Source organism: Melanostigma gelatinosum (assembly GCF_949748355.1).
Source record: "Melanostigma gelatinosum genome assembly, chromosome: 6".
NCBI classification, from domain to species: domain Eukaryota; kingdom Metazoa; phylum Chordata; class Actinopteri; order Perciformes; family Zoarcidae; genus Melanostigma; species Melanostigma gelatinosum.
Window position 1 is genome coordinate 29,089,441 of NC_136639.1, and position 18,084 is coordinate 29,107,524.

Here is an 18,084-nt window from a genome sequence, read left to right on the forward strand (position 1 = left end):
ATGAATACAATAAATGCAACAAACTAGTATGAATACAAGAAGTGCAACAAACTAATATGAATACAATAAGTGCAACAAACTAATATGAATACAATAAGTGCAACAAACTAATATGAATACAATAAGTGCAACAAACTAGTATGAATACAATAAGTGCAACAAACTAGTATGAATACAATAAGTGCAACAAACTAATATGAATACAATAAATGCAACAAACTAGTATGAATACAAGAAGTGCAACAAACTAATATGAATACAATAAATGCAACAAACTAGTATGAATACAATAAGTGCAACAAACTAATATGAATACAATAAATGCAACAAACTAGTATGAATACAAGAAGTGCAACAAACTAATATGAATACAATAAATGCAACAAACTAGTATGAATACAAGAAGTGCAACAAACTAATATGAATACAATAAGTGCAACAAACTAATATGAATACAATAAGTGCAACAAACTAGTATGAATACAATAAATGCAACAAACTAGTATGAATACAATAAGTGCAACAAACTTGTGTGAATACAATAAGTGCAACAAACTAGCATGAATACAATAAGTGCAACAAACTAGTATGAATACAATAAATGCAACAAACTAGTATGAATACAATAAATGCAACAAACTAGTATGAATACAATAAGTGCAACAAACTTGTGTGAATACAATAAGTGCAACAAACTAGCATGAATACAATAAGTGCAACAAACTAGTATGAATACAATAAATGCAACAAACTAGTATGAATTCAATAAATGCAACAAACTAGTATGAATACAATAAATGCAACAAACTAGTATGAATACAATAAGTGCAACAAACTAGTATGAATACAATAAGTGCAACAAACTAGTATGAATACAATAAGTGCAACAAACTAGTATGAATACAATAAGTGCAACAAACTAGTATGAATACAATAAGTGCAACAAACTAATATGAATACAATAAATGCAACAAACTAGTATGAATACAAGAAGTGCAACAAACTAATGTGAATACAATAAATGCAACAAACTAGTATGAATACAATAAGTGCAACAAACTAATATGAATACAATAAATGCAACAAACTAGTATGAATACAAGAAGTGCAACAAACTAATATGAATACAATAAATGCAACAAACTAGTATGAATACAAGAAGTGCAACAAACTAATATGAATACAATAAATGCAACAAACTAGTATGAATACAATAAGTGCAACAAACTCGTGTGAATACAATAAATGCAACAAACTAGTATGAATACAATAAGTGCAACTAACTAATATGAATACAATCAGTGCAACAAACTAGTATGAATACAATAAGTGCAACAAACTAGTATGAATACAAGAAGTGCAACAAACTAGTATGAATACAATAAATGCAACAAACTAGTATGAATACAAGAAGTGCAACAAACTTGTGTGAATACAATAAGTGCAACAAACTAGCATGAATACAATAAGTGCAACAAACTAGTATGAATACAATAAATGCAACAAACTAGTATGAATTCAATAAATGCAACAAACTAGTATGAATACAATAAGTGCAACTAACTAGTATGAATACAATAAGTGCAACTAACTAGTATGAATACAATAAGTGCAACAAACTAATGTGAATACAATAAATGCAACAAACTAGTATGAATACAATAAGTGCAACTAACTAATATGAATACAATAAGTGCAACAAACTAGTATGAATACAATAACTGCAACAAACTAATATGAATACAATAAATGCAACAAACTAGTATGAATACAAGAAGTGCAACAAACTATTATGAATACAATAAATGCAACAAACTAGTATGAATACAATAAGTGCAACAAACTAATATGAATACAATAAATGCAACAAACTAGTATGAATACAAGAAGTGCAACAAACTAATATGAATACAATAAATGCAACAAACTAGTATGAATACAAGAAGTGCAACAAACTCGTGTGAATACAATAAATGCAACAAACTAGTATGAATACAATAAGTGCAACAAACTAGTATGAATACAATAAGTGCAACAAACTAGTATGAATATAATAAGTGCAACAAACTAGTATGAATACAATAAGTGCAACAAACTAGTATGAATACAATAAGTGCAACAAACTAGTATGAATACAATAAGTGCAACAAACTAATATGAATACAATAAATGCAACAAACTAGTATGAATACAAGAAGTGCAACAAACTAATATGAATACAATAAATGCAACAAACTAGTATGAATACAATAAGTGCAACAAACTAATATGAATACAATAAATGCAACAAACTAGTATGAATACAAGAAGTGCAACAAACTAATATGAATACAATAAATGCAACAAACTAGTATGAATACAAGAAGTGCAACAAACTAATATGAATACAATAAGTGCAACAAACTAATATGAATACAATAAGTGCAACAAACTAATATGAATACAATAAGTGCAACAAACTAGTATGAATACAATAAGTGCAACAAACTAGTATGAATACAATAAGTGCAACAAACTAATATGAATACAATAAATGCAACAAACTAGTATGAATACAAGAAGTGCAACAAACTAATATGAATACAATAAATGCAACAAACTAGTATGAATACAATAAGTGCAACAAACTAATATGAATACAATAAATGCAACAAACTAGTATGAATACAAGAAGTGCAACAAACTAATATGAATACAATAAATGCAACAAACTAGTATGAATACAAGAAGTGCAACAAACTAATATGAATACAATAAGTGCAACAAACTAATATGAATACAATAAGTGCAACAAACTAATATGAATACAATAAGTGCAACAAACTAGTATGAATACAATAAGTGCAACAAACTAGTATGAATACAATAAGTGCAACAAACTAATATGAATACAATAAATGCAACAAACTAGTATGAATACAAGAAGTGCAACAAACTAATATGAATACAATAAATGCAACAAACTAGTATGAATACAATAAGTGCAACAAACTAATATGAATACAATAAATGCAACAAACTAGTATGAATACAAGAAGTGCAACAAACTAATATGAATACAATAAGTGCAACAAACTAATATGAATACAATAAGTGCAACAAACTAATATGAATACAATAAGTGCAACAAACTAGTATGAATACAATAAGTGCAACAAACTAGTATGAATACAATAAGTGCAACAAACTAATATGAATACAATAAATGCAACAAACTAGTATGAATACAAGAAGTGCAACAAACTAATATGAATACAATAAATGCAACAAACTAGTATGAATACAATAAGTGCAACAAACTAATATGAATACAATAAATGCAACAAACTAGTATGAATACAAGAAGTGCAACAAACTAATATGAATACAATAAATGCAACAAACTAGTATGAATACAAGAAGTGCAACAAACTAATATGAATACAATAAGTGCAACAAACTAATATGAATACAATAAGTGCAACAAACTAATATGAATACAATAAGTGCAACAAACTAGTATGAATACAATAAGTGCAACAAACTAGTATGAATACAATAAGTGCAACAAACTAATATGAATACAATAAATGCAACAAACTAGTATGAATACAAGAAGTGCAACAAACTAATATGAATACAATAAATGCAACAAACTAGTATGAATACAATAAGTGCAACAAACTAATATGAATACAATAAATGCAACAAACTAGTATGAATACAAGAAGTGCAACAAACTAATATGAATACAATAAATGCAACAAACTAGTATGAATACAAGAAGTGCAACAAACTAATATGAATACAATAAGTGCAACAAACTAATATGAATACAATAAGTGCAACAAACTAGTATGAATACAAGAAGTGCAACAAACTAATATGAATACAATAAATGCAACAAACTAGTATGAATACAATAAGTGCAACAAACTAATATGAATACAATAAATGCAACAAACTAGTATGAATACAAGAAGTGCAACAAACTAATATGAATACAATAAATGCAACAAACTAGTATGAATACAAGAAGTGCAACAAACTAATATGAATACAATAAGTGCAACAAACTAATATGAATACAATAAGTGCAACAAACTAATATGAATACAATAAGTGCAACAAACTAGTATGAATACAATAAGTGCAACAAACTAGTATGAATACAATAAGTGCAACAAACTAATATGAATACAATAAATGCAACAAACTAGTATGAATACAAGAAGTGCAACAAACTAATATGAATACAATAAATGCAACAAACTAGTATGAATACAAGAAGTGCAACAAACTAATATGAATACAATAAGTGCAACAAACTAATATGAATACAATAAGTGCAACAAACTAATATGAATACAATAAGTGCAACAAACTAGTATGAATACAATAAGTGCAACAAACTAGTATGAATACAATAAGTGCAACAAACTAATATGAATACAATAAATGCAACAAACTAGTATGAATACAAGAAGTGCAACAAACTAATATGAATACAATAAATGCAACAAACTAGTATGAATACAATAAGTGCAACAAACTAATATGAATACAATAAATGCAACAAACTAGTATGAATACAAGAAGTGCAACAAACTAATATGAATACAATAAATGCAACAAACTAGTATGAATACAAGAAGTGCAACAAACTAATATGAATACAATAAGTGCAACAAACTAATATGAATACAATAAGTGCAACAAACTAATATGAATACAATAAGTGCAACAAACTCGTGTGAATACAATAAATGCAACAAACTAGTATGAATACAATAAGTGTAACTAACTAATATGAATACAATCAGTGCAACAAACTAGTATGAATACAATAAGTGCAACAAACTAGTATGAATACAATAAGTGCAACTAACTAATATGAATACAATCAGTGCAACAAACTAGTATGAATACAATAAGTGCAACAAACTAGTATGAATACAATAAGTGCAACAAACTAGTATGAATACAATAAATGCAACAAACTAGTATGAATACAATAAATGCAACAAACTAGTATGAATACAAGAAGTGCAACAAACTAGTATGAATACAATAAATGCAACAAACTAGTATGAATACAATAAGTGCAACAAACTAATATGAATACAATAAGTGCAACAAACTTGTGTGAATACAATAAGTGCAACAAACTAGCATGAATACAATAAGTGCAACAAACTAGTATGAATACAATAAATGCAACAAACTAGTATGAATACAATAAATGCAACAAACTAGTATGAATACAATAAGTGCAACAAACTTGTGTGAATACAATAAGTGCAACAAACTAGCATGAATACAATAAGTGCAACAAACTAGTATGAATACAATAAATGCAACAAACTAGTATGAATACAATAAATGCAACAAACTAGTATGAATACAATAAGTGCAACAAACTTGTGTGAATACAATAAGTGCAACAAACTAGCATGAATACAATAAGTGCAACAAACTAGTATGAATACAATAAATGCAACAAACTAGTATGAATTCAATAAATGCAACAAACTAGTATGAATACAATAAATGCAACAAACTAGTATGAATACAATAAGTGCAACAAACTAGTATGAATACAATAAGTGCAACAAACTAGTATGAATACAATAAGTGCAACAAACTAATATGAATACAATAAGTGCAACAAACTAGTATGAATACAATAAGTGCAACAAACTAGTATGAATACAATAAGTGCAACAAACTAATATGAATACAATAAGTGCAACAAACTTGTGTGAATACAATAAGTGCAACAAACTAGCATGAATACAATAAGTGCAACAAACTAGTATGAATACAACAAATGCAACAAACTAGTATGAATACAATAAATGCAACAAACTAGTATGAATACAATAAATGCAACAAACTAGTATGAATACAATAAGTGCAACAAACTTGTGTGAATATAATAAGTGCAACAAACTAGCATGAATACAATAAGTGCAACAAACTAGTATGAATACAATAAATGCAACAAACTAGTATGAATACAATAAATGCAACAAACTAGTATGAATACAATAAGTGCAACAAACTTGTGTGAATACAATAAGTGCAACAAACTAGTATTAATACAATAAATGCAACAAACTAGTATGAATACAATAAGTGCAACAAACTAGTATGAATACAATAAGTGCAAAAAACTAGTATGAATACAATAAGTGCAACAAACTAGTAGGAATACAATAAGTGCAACAAACTAGTATGAATACAATAAGTGCAACAAACTAGTATGAATACAATAAGTGCAACAAACTAATATGAATACAATAAATGCAACAAACTAGTATGAATACAAGAAGTGCAACAAACTAATATGAATACAATAAATGCAACAAACTAGTATGAATACAATAAGTGCAACAAACTAATATGAATACAATAAATGCAACAAACTAGTATGAATACAAGAAGTGCAACAAACTAATATGAATACAATAAGTGCAACAAACTAATATGAATACAATAAGTGCAACAAACTAGTATGAATACAATAAGTGCAACAAACTAGTATGAATACAATAAGTGCAACAAACTAATATGAATACAATAAATGCAACAAACTAGTATGAATACAAGAAGTGCAACAAACTAATATGAATACAATAAATGCAACAAACTAGTATGAATACAATAAGTGCAACAAACTAATATGAATACAATAAATGCAACAAACTAGTATGAATACAAGAAGTGCAACAAACTAATATGAATACAATAAATGCAACAAACTAGTATGAATACAAGAAGTGCAACAAACTAATATGAATACAATAAGTGCAACAAACTAATATGAATACAATAAGTGCAACAAACTCGTGTGAATACAATAAATGCAACAAACTAGTATGAATACAATAAGTGCAACAAACTAGTATGAATACAATAAGTGCAACAAACTAGTATGAATACAATAAGTGCAACAAACTAATATGAATACAATAAATGCAACAAACTAGTATGAATACAAGAAGTGCAACAAACTAATATGAATACAATAAATGCAACAAACTAGTATGAATACAATAAGTGCAACAAACTAATATGAATACAATAAATGCAACAAACTAGTATGAATACAAGAAGTGCAACAAACTAATATGAATACAATAAGTGCAACAAACTAATATGAATACAATAAGTGCAACAAACTAGTATGAATACAATAAGTGCAACAAACTAGTATGAATACAATAAGTGCAACAAACTAATATGAATACAATAAATGCAACAAACTAGTATGAATACAAGAAGTGCAACAAACTAATATGAATACAATAAATGCAACAAACTAGTATGAATACAATAAGTGCAACAAACTAATATGAATACAATAAATGCAACAAACTAGTATGAATACAAGAAGTGCAACAAACTAATATGAATACAATAAATGCAACAAACTAGTATGAATACAATAAGTGCAACAAACTAATATGAATACAATAAGTGCAACAAACTAATATGAATACAATAAGTGCAACAAACTCGTGTGAATACAATAAATGCAACAAACTAGTATGAATACAATAAGTGCAACTAACTAATATGAATACAATCAGTGCAACAAACTAGTATGAATACAATAAGTGCAACAAACTAGTATGAATACAATAAGTGCAACAAATTAGTATGAATACAATAAATGCAACAAACTAGTATGAATACAATAAATGCAACAAACTAGTATGAATACAAGAAGTGCAACAAACTAGTATGAATACAATAAATGCAACAAACTAGTATGAATACAATAAGTGCAACAAACTAATATGAATACAATAAGTGCAACAAACTTGTGTGAATACAATAAGTGCAACAAACTAGCATGAATACAATAAATGCAACAAACTAGTATGAATACAATAAGTGCAACAAACTAGTATGAATACAATAAGTGCAACAAACTAGTATGAATACAATAAGTGCAACAAACTAGTATGAATACAATAAGTGCAACAAACTAGTATGAATACAATAAGTGCAACAAACTAGTATGAATTCAATAAATGCAACAAACTAGTATGAATACAATAAATGCAACAAACTAGTATGAATACAATAAGTGCAACAAACTAGTATGAATACAATAAGTGCAACAAACTAGTATGAATACAATAAGTGCAACAAACTAGTATGAATACAATAAGTGCAACAAACTAGTATGAATACAATAAGTGCAACAAACTAATATGAATACAATAAATGCAACAAACTAGTATGAATACAAGAAGTGCAACAAACTAATATGAATACAATAAGTGAAACAAACTAATATGAATACAATAAGTGCAACAAACTAATATGAATACAATAAGTGCAACAAACTAGTATGAATACAATAAGTGCAACAAACTAGTATGAATACAATAAGTGCAACAAACTAATATGAATACAATAAATGCAACAAACTAGTATGAATACAAGAAGTGCAACAAACTAATATGAATACAATAAATGCAACAAACTAGTATGAATACAATAAGTGCAACAAACTAATATGAATACAATAAATGCAACAAACTAGTATGAATACAAGAAGTGCAACAAACTAATATGAATACAATAAATGCAACAAACTAGTATGAATACAAGAAGTGCAACAAACTAATATGAATACAATAAGTGCAACAAACTAATATGAATACAATAAGTGCAACAAACTAATATGAATACAATAAGTGCAACAAACTCGTGTGAATACAATAAATGCAACAAACTAGTATGAATACAATAAGTGCAACTAACTAATATGAATACAATCAATGCAACAAACTAGTATGAATACAATAAGTGCCACAAACTAGTATGAATACAATAAGTGCAACTAACTAATATGAATACAATCAGTGCAACAAACTAGTATGAATACAATAAGTGCAACAAACTAGTATGAATACAATAAGTGCAACAAACTAGTATGAATACAATAAATGCAACAAACTAGTATGAATACAATAAATGCAACAAACTAGTATGAATACAAGAAGTGCAACAAACTAGTATGAATACAATAAATGCAACAAACTAGTATGAATACAATAAGTGCAACAAACTAATATGAATACAATAAGTGCAACAAACTTGTGTGAATACAATAAGTGCAACAAACTAGCATGAATACAATAAGTGCAACAAACTAGTATGAATACAATAAATGCAACAAACTAGTATGAATACAATAAATGCAACAAACTAGTATGAATACAATAAGTGCAACAAACTTGTGTGAATACAATAAGTGCAACAAACTAGCATGAATACAATAAGTGCAACAAACTAGTATGAATACAATAAATGCAACAAACTAGTATGAATACAATAAATGCAACAAACTAGTATGAATACATTAAGTGCAACAAACTTGTGTGAATACAATAAGTGCAACAAACTAGCATGAATACAATAAGTGCAACAAACTAGTATGAATACAATAAATGCAACAAACTAGTATGAATTCAATAAATGCAACAAACTAGTATGAATACAATAAATGCAACAAACTAGTATGAATACAATAAGTGCAACAAACTAGTATGAATACAATAAGTGCAACAAACTAGTATGAATACAATAAGTGCAACAAACTAATATGAATACAATAAGTGCAACAAACTAGTATGAATACAATAAGTGCAACAAACTAGTATGAATACAATAAGTGCAACAAACTAATATGAATACAATAAGTGCAACAAACTTGTGTGAATACAATAAGTGCAACAAACTAGCATGAATACAATAAGTGCAACAAACTAGTATGAATACAACAAATGCAACAAACTAGTATGAATACAATAAATGCAACAAACTAGTATGAATACAATAAATGCAACAAACTAGTATGAATACAATAAGTGCAACAAACTTGTGTGAATATAATAAGTGCAACAAACTAGCATGAATACAATAAGTGCAACAAACTAGTATGAATACAATAAATGCAACAAACTAGTATGAATACAATAAATGCAACAAACTAGTATGAATACAATAAGTGCAACAAACTTGTGTGAATACAATAAGTGCAACAAACTAGTATGAATACAATAAATGCAACAAACTAGTATGAATACAATAAATGCAACAAACTAGTATGAATACAATAAGTGCAACAAACTAGTATGAATACAATAAGTGCAACAAACTAGTATGAATACAATAAGTGCAACAAACTAGTATGAATACAATAAGTGCAACAAACTAGTATGAATACAATAAGTGCAACAAACTAGTATGAATACAATAAGTGCAACAAACTAATATGAATACAATAAATGCAACAAACTAGTATGAATACAAGAAGTGCAACAAACTAATATGAATACAATAAATGCAACAAACTAGTATGAATACAATAAGTGCAACAAACTAATATGAATACAATAAATGCAACAAACTAGTATGAATACAAGAAGTGCAACAAACTAATATGAATACAATAAATGCAACAAACTAGTATGAATACAAGAAGTGCAACAAACTAATATGAATACAATAAGTGCAGCAAACTAATATGAATACAATAAGTGCAACAAACTAATATGAATACAATAAATGCAACAACCTAGTATGAATACAAGAAGTGCAACAAACTAATATGAATACAATAAATGCAACAAACTAGTATGAATACAAGAAGTGCAACAAACTAATATGAATACAATAAGTGCAACAAACTAATATGAATACAATAAGTGCAACAAACTAATATGAATACAATAAGTGCAACAAACTAGTATGAATACAATAAGTGCAACAAACTAGTATGAATACAATAAGTGCAACAAACTAATATGAATACAATAAATGCAACAAACTAGTATGAATACAAGAAGTGCAACAAACTAATATGAATACAATAAATGCAACAAACTAGTATGAATACAATAAGTGCAACAAACTAATATGAATACAATAAATGCAACAAACTAGTATGAATACAAGAAGTGCAACAAACTAATATGAATACAATAAATGCAACAAACTAGTATGAATACAAGAAGTGCAACAAACTAATATGAATACAATAAGTGCAACAAACTAATATGAATACAATAAGTGCAACAAACTAATATGAATACAATAAGTGCAACAAACTCGTGTGAATACAATAAATGCAACAAACTAGTATGAATACAATAAGTGCAACTAACTAATATGAATACAATCAGTGCAACAAACTAGTATGAATACAATAAGTGCAACAAACTAGTATGAATACAATAAGTGCAACAAATTAGTATGAATACAATAAATGCAACAAACTAGTATGAATACAATAAATGCAACAAACTAGTATGAATACAAGAAGTGCAACAAACTAGTATGAATACAATAAATGCAACAAACTAGTATGAATACAATAAGTGCAACAAACTAATATGAATACAATAAGTGCAACAAACTTGTGTGAATACAATAAGTGCAACAAACTAGCATGAATACAATAAATGCAACAAACTAGTATGAATACAATAAGTGCAACAAACTAGTATGAATACAATAAGTGCAACAAACTAGTATGAATACAATAAGTGCAACAAACTAGTATGAATACAATAAGTGCAACAAACTAGTATGAATACAATAAGTGCAACAAACTAGTATGAATTCAATAAATGCAACAAACTAGTATGAATACAATAAATGCAACAAACTAGTATGAATACAATAAGTACAACAAACTAGTATGAATACAATAAGTGCAACAAACTAGTATGAATACAATAAGTGCAACAAACTAGTATGAATACAATAAGTGCAACAAACTAATATGAATACAATAAATGCAACAAACTAGTATGAATACAAGAAGTGCAACAAACTAATGTGAATACAATAAATGCAACAAACTAGTATGAATACAATAAGTGCAACAAACTAATATGAATACAATAAATGCAACAAACTAGTATGAATACAAGAAGTGCAACAAACTAATATGAATACAATAAATGCAACAAACTAGTATGAATACAAGAAGTGCAACAAACTAATATGAATACAATAAATGCAACAAACTAGTATGAATACAATAAGTGCAACAAACTCGTGTGAATACAATAAATGCAACAAACTAGTATGAATACAATAAGTGCAACAAACTAGTATGAATACAATAAGTGCAAAAAACTAGTATGAATACAATAAGTGCAACAAACTAGTATGAATACAATAAGTGCAACAAACTAGTATGAATACAATAAGTGCAACAAACTAGTATGAATACAATAAGTGCAACAAACTAGTATGAATACAATAAATGCAACAAACTAGTATGAATACAATAAATGCAACAAACTAGTATGAATACAAGAAGTGCAACAAACTAGTATGAATACAATAAATGCAACAAACTAGTATGAATACAAGAAGTGCAACAAACTTGTGTGAATACAATAAGTGCAACAAACTAGCATGAATACAATAAATGCAACAAACTAGTATGAATACAATAAGTGCAACAAACTAGTATGAATACAATAAGTGCAACAAACTAGTATGAATACAATAAGTGCAACAAACTAGTATGAATACAATAAGTGCAACAAACTAATATGAATACAATAAATGCAACAAACTAGTATGAATACAAGAAGTGCAACAAACTAATGTGAATACAATAAATGCAACAAACTAGTATGAATACAATAAGTGCAACAAACTAATATGAATACAATAAATGCAACAAACTAGTATGAATACAAGAAGTGCAACAAACTAATATGAATACAATAAATGCAACAAACTAGTATGAATACAAGAAGTGCAACAAACTAATATGAATACAATAAATGCAACAAACTAGTATGAATACAATAAGTGCAACAAACTCGTGTGAATACAATAAATGCAACAAACTAGTATGAATACAATAAGTGCAACAAACTAGTATGAATACAATAAGTGCAAAAAACTAGTATGAATACAATAAGTGCAACAAACTAGTATGAATACAATAAGTGCAACAAACTAGTATGAATACAATAAGTGCAACAAACTAGTATGAATACAATAAGTGCAACAAACTAGTATGAATACAATAAATGCAACAAACTAGTATGAATACAATAAATGCAACAAACTAGTATGAATACAAGAAGTGCAACAAACTAGTATGAATACAATAAATGCAACAAACTAGTATGAATACAAGAAGTGCAACAAACTTGTGTGAATACAATAAGTGCAACAAACTAGCATGAATACAATAAGTGCAACAAACTAGTATGAATACAATAAATGCAACAAACTAGTATGAATTCAATAAATGCAACAAACTAGTATGAATACAATAAGTGCAACTAACTAGTATGAATACAATAAGTGCAACTAACTAGTATGAATACAATAAGTGCAACAAACTAATGTGAATACAATAAGTGCAACAAACTAGTATGAATACAATAAGTGCAACAAACTAGTATGAATACAATAAGTGCAACAAACTAATATGAATACAATAAATGCAACAAACTAGTATGAATACAAGAAGTGCAACAAACTAATATGAATACAATAAATGCAACAAACTAGTATGAATACAATAAGTGCAACAAACTAATATGAATACAATAAATGCAACAAACTAGTATGAATACAAGAAGTGCAACAAACTAATATGAATACAATAAATGCAACAAACTAGTATGAATACAATAAGTGCAACAAACTAATATGAATACAATAAATGCAACAAACTAGTATGAATACAAGAAGTCCAACAAACTAATATGAATACAATAAGTGCAACAAACTAGTATGAATACAATAAATGCAACAAACTAGTATGAATACAATAAGTGCAACAAACTTGTGTGAATACAATAAATGCAACAAACTAGTATGAATACAATAAGTGCAACAAACTAGTATGAATACAATAAATGCAACAAACTAATATGAATACAATAAGTGCAACAAACTAGTATGAATACAATAAGTGCAACAAACTAGTATGAATACAATAAATGCAACAAACTAGTATGAATACAATAAATGCAACAAACTAATATGAATACAATAAATGCAACAAACTAGTATGAATACAATAAATGCAACAAACTAGTATGAATACAATAAATGCAACAAACTAGTATGAATACAATAAATGCAACAAACTAGTATGAATACAAGAAGTGCAACAAACTAGTAGCAGCTGGTGCAATAATTGGAATTCAACTGTCAGTCTACTTCTTATATTTAGTTTATTTATAGTTTAATTACATATTGATGGCCTATTTTGCTTTCTTTTATTGATTTGTTGCTGTTGCACCATCCCCTTTGCTGCTGTATTGAGTTAATAGTTTGAGTTGTGGAGATGGGGTAGGACCATATACTGTAAGTCTACTTCTTCCTTCTCCTTTTTCAGACACTTAATATTTATTAATGTTCATTATTTCTGTTGTTTAATAGAATTTCAGGCAGAAGGTATACACAGCCATACGCAGGCAGACAGTATGAGAAGAATGACGAGTCTTTCCAACATGACAGCATGCCAACATGTTCTATGTTCTAAGTCCAAACACACATGTGAACCTGAAATTAAGCATAATCTGGGACCTTACAAATATGTAACCCTCAAATATATTATCCCCCTTCAAAATCTTCTAATAGCCTATTAACTTAGTATGCACACACACACACCTACATTCAAAGTTCTATAGTCTGTTGGTCATAAGTTGAAATACACTGCACCTACGAGGTATATTATGCTGCACATTCTATTGATCTTGAGTACACACACCACTCTCTGACAGCCATATCTACACACACTTATCCTTTAAGTTGCAAACATTTTCCCACAGTCTCCATAATATGGCAGCAATACCCCTCGTGGAATTCAGGAAAGTAACATGTAGTCCCTCGATATGGCCAACAAGAGAGAAAATGACTCAACGTGGTGGAAAATTAGAAACAAAGGGCATTTCTGAAGCTGCAGGGCTGCAGATGTAAAGCCTGATATAATGCAATGGGAACATGTTTGTCCTTTAGCAGCTGAGTGTCTGTATTTTGGCTACACATGCTGTTGTACTTACTATAGGAGCTGAGGTTGGACTTCCAAAATTCAAAAAAATCACAAATGAATGTATGCCATATGCATTAACACAGACAACTGTCAAAAAATGAAAAAGAGAAAAAAAAGCCCTTTGGAACAACTTACTCATGAACTCAACCCAACAAACCAAACTCAAATAAATGCCTGAAACATGAGTCGTTACTTCCCCTCGTTGGTGCCAAGTTGCATAATTATTTCGAGGAAACTTGCAAGTAAATAGTTAGAAAACTCCGACCTTAAAACAAAGCCTTTCTTACTCACACACCCAACAGGAAACAGACCCACCTAAAGGTCAAGAGGGTCCTCTTGACTTCCTGTTTGATGGCGCTGCCTTAGTGAGAATATCCAGATGGCAGCTGGGTGCTAACTCCTCCTCTCTCACTCCTACCTGCCTTGGACCCAGGCAATGATTAATAAAGTTGTTTTTCCACAACTAAGCTTTTTCACAAATCATATTTGTTTTGTCCTTTAGCAAACTGATGACGGTCCTCACACGCCTTCAATTCATGATCTGAGAGAGAGACATGTTATACATGTTATTGTGTGAAGTGTGGAGAATGTTTGTATGAAAATTACAAATAAAGAGTAACGCATATTTATTTATTTCACGGAGTTATGTTGTGTAATGAAAATGTACATGCATTCCTCTGTGACATTGTCTATGTACAAAAAACAAACACTGTTTAACTTCACTTCTACACTCATTTGATGTGTTTTTTAATAGCTAACATTCTAAATGTATTGGTCATTTTGCATGTTCATATTTAACCTTTTCTATGTTTTTTTTAATACAAGCCATTACAGGTTCTTACCACCGTCACACATATACTTTTTATTGATTTGATGTGATTTGTATTTCAGTGTGAAGCAGAAAACTATACGATAAATACTGTTGGTGCTCCGGCTCACTTCTTGATCGAGAGGGATTAAATCCATCATTGTGTCCTGAGACATCTTTGTCTTACTCAGCATTCATGTTCATTTTATGTTATTGTGCCACACTGGTGCAGGACCAGCTGACTGTGTGGTGGAACCACCAGCAGGGGACTACTGGGACTAAACACATTCACATTGCATGCATGTCATCAATGCCAACAATCTCCCATTAAAGAAGCATATCAGTGACATCAGTGTATTTCAACACACAACACAACAGGGAATCGTGCATGTTTCTCTGTTATTTAGTGCAAAGACCTTTTCCCACTGAATGTGTCTGTTTCACATAATTTGCCCTGAAGTCCACTTGGCTCTGGAACCGTTTCTTTATGGAGCTGGCTTTGTGCACGGGGGCGTTTTTTCGACATTTCAACAGGAAAGAGACAAACCGTTGACACACAGTTCAATGAGCACAATAATCAAAAACAAACAGTGGTAGTTTATTGACAAAGATTGTCTCTTAATTGGAACTACCGGTAAGCTGCTGAGCCCAAACCAGGAAAAAAGAGCAAAAGGAAGTACATGTGCCATAGTCCTCCTAACAGACTACAGAAGGTAACTATCACCGCTAGTTGGTGTTAAACCGACCAGAGACAAGTTGGAAAATGAGGCTTCAATTGTTCTCCAAGTTGAGATGTATTAACTCAGGAGTTTGAGGATTTCTAATGTCTGTCAAAAAATCTGACAATAAGGTGAAATCACATTAAAATCAGGTATGACAGTAAGCTCACAACAACCAAATGACAATTGGCACCTTAAGAAAATAACCAACAGAAAAGAGAATGGCATGAACTCTGCTAAAACTGTTCCAAGACTGATGGAAATGGAAATCATCACATTATGAGTGAGTTTATACATTTAAACGGTATTATATTCCTGGATAAAGAAGTTGAAATATATTTATTATTTACAGATAATTAACTATGCATAGAAAATACCAACTGCTGAAACGGTCTCACCAGTCTGACTGATAACAACTGATTACATAAAACATATTTCAAAACAAGAGCACACTGTTGTTCAAGACTTCATCCAGGATTAACAAAACAAGAACACCATGAACCTTACCGGTAGTTTGTTGTGAAAAATAAAGCTATCTTTCACTCAGAGCGGATTTAAGAGGATAACGAAAGCTCTCAAGAGGCGTATAGTTATATCAAAGCAATAGATTTATTTATCAACAGAGTTATTCAGCCCAGCAATTAAACATGCATGGGAACTAATGGTTTCACTCTCAGAGCTCCACCATCAGAACACACTTGAACATGGCAGCGTGATCATATATGTAGGGTTCCTCCCCTAGAGGCCCATTGGTCAAATTCAAAGATGCAGGCGTGGCACGTTTGTACGTGTATGACACCTGGGTGGAGGCCTGAACGTCCGTTCACATTGGCCCCTCCCAGAAGGCGTTTCTTCTATCAGTATGTAGTGAGATTTTGAGGTGAGAGGTTGTGTGAAGAGGGGAGTCTGCTGGGGCGATGTCCCTGTATCTCACTGTCTATTGTTCCTCCCTTATCTATTTAAAGATGGCGGCCTATTCCTTGTGGCGCAGTTAAGCCAGTAATCTTCCACTGTTTCTCCCTTGCCCTAGCGTGTACTGTGTGTAATGTATGAGTGGTTAATAGAGCTGCATAAGCTAATGGTTATTAAAACTGCAAATAAGCTAGTGTTTAATTAAAGCTGCATACAAGCTAGTTGCTAATTAAAGCTGCATATAAACTAGTTGCTAATTAAAGCTGCATATAAACTAGTTGCTAATTAAAGCTATTTTATCCCTACTAATTGCAAACAGTAGAAGGTGTAAACTATTACACCTTAAAAGAAATAATTTTCTCAACAAATCCCTCTCTTGACGTCTGAAGGACGTCACTTTCTTTACCTTCCTACCCTGTTCACACGCTTGTGTCTGGCTCTGCCTCACCTGACCCTACCAGGCTGGTCTGCTCTTCCCATACTGGGTAAGCTCCATAAGGAGGGGGTGGTGGTTGTTCCTTGGAGAGGGCAGTGGTGATGAGACGGCCAACCAAAGAACGAATACAGGGTATTATACAACATCCACATGACACCAGTATTGC